Source organism: Dendrobium catenatum, unplaced genomic scaffold (assembly GCF_001605985.2).
Source record: "Dendrobium catenatum unplaced genomic scaffold, ASM160598v2 fragScaff_scaffold_1521, whole genome shotgun sequence".
Classification (NCBI taxonomy): Eukaryota; Viridiplantae; Streptophyta; class Magnoliopsida; order Asparagales; family Orchidaceae; genus Dendrobium; species Dendrobium catenatum.
This window is the reverse complement of record NW_021319983.1, coordinates 1,475,765-1,477,540: the sequence shown is the minus strand read 5'-3', so window position 1 is coordinate 1,477,540 and position 1,776 is coordinate 1,475,765.

The window sequence follows — 1,776 nt, the reverse complement described above, 5'->3', positions numbered from 1 at the left end:
TATTAACTCTTTTCTTTTATAGAACTCTCCACATCACTTCTCTCATAACTTTATTATATGCCTTCTCTAAATCAATAAAAGTCATATGTAGATCCTCATTCTCTCTATACTTCTCCATCAAACCTCTCAATAAATGAATAGCTTCCATAGTGGACCTACCCGGCATGAATCCAAATTGATTTTGAGAAACATTAGTATCACGTCGTAACCTATGCTCAATAACTCTCGCATAATTTTAATGTATGACACATCAGCCACCAAAGATGTTAATTTGGTTATTAAAAATCATTACACCAATGTAGAGACCTTTGCAAAGTTCCGACCATTTAGCTTAAGCCAATATATAAGCCCTCAAAAAGATTGTAATTGCATAAATAAAGAAAAGCCAGACAGGTTCTCCATGCACAGTATTCAGTTTTATGTTGGGATGATTGATGAGAAATTACCTGGCTAGACTTCGGATTGAGGATTACAACCTGCAATTTTGTAATAGATCATATCTCAAGCTGCAATCAAATAACTTAAATGATAATAACATCCTCCTATTAATACAATGTTGACCTCCACAAGATAAAACAAAACAAAAATAAAAGAAAAAAAAAATCATTTTTGTCATACCTGTCAAAGCCCATATGAAGATCTTGCTTGAATCACTACTCTGATCGCTACAATCCCATCATCCATACCCTACAAAAGGTGGGTCTTATCCTGTGCATGCCTCGCCTTGACCGAGCTCTCGTTCGCGTCAATAAAATGAGGAGGAAGTGAAGCTTTCGGGGCTCTCTTCCGCTCGCGAGCTTGCTCTTCCACGATCACTTCATCCTCTCTTCAAGCCTCTAGATCCACGCTTCTCTTCTACAGCAAACCGGAGCCCCACCACCAGAACTCCAACCCCCATATCTTCTGATCCAGAGAGAGAGAGAGAGAGAGGAAGACCAACCTACCTCCATACCTGCCGACTACAGCAACCGAAGCCGACACCCTTTCTCCTGTTGTAGCCGACCAACCTACCTCCATGCCTGCCGACTACAGCAACCGAAGCCGACACCCTTTCTCCTGTTGTAGCCGAACACAGCCCCCTCTGCTTTGAAGTCGGCCACTTCCTGGACTGGCCTTCTTAAGCCGACTGCCACAAGCAAGCCCTATATGATGCCCTCCGACTTGCCTTGGCCGATTTTGCTGCCTTGACGATGTTCCCTTGCTCTCAAAACAAAAGTTACAACATTTTGATCGGATGAAGCAAAGGGAACTCGCTGTGAATGTAGCTTTGTCTCTTCTACATGCTTCTTTGGTCAAATCCCTCAAAAATAGAGGATTAAGTTTAATTCTCTGTTAATCCTACATAAACTCTAACAAAATTATATTTAACTTGATTATAATTAGCTAAGTTTAATTATAGTTAATTATTTTTAATTCTGATTAATTATTGTTGATTATAAATTAGTTATAATTAATTTAATTATTTATTCTTAATTAGAATTAATTAATTAACATTAATGAATTAAGCATAATTAATTAAGTTTAATTATGACTATTTTTAATTATAATTAATTACTAATTAACTATATTAATTATGATCAACGATTAAAAAGGCGGAAGAGGCGTACGCACTAAGACGCGACTTAAGACGAGGCGAAGCATTTGCGCGTTGAGGTTTACGCCTCGTTGGATTCGGCGGAGCGTGCGCTTATTTCGCACGGGGCATAGGCTTCGGTTCGTAATGCCTCGAAGCGAAACAAGGCTTCGATTTGTAAGTATATAGACCGAGCGGTGAGA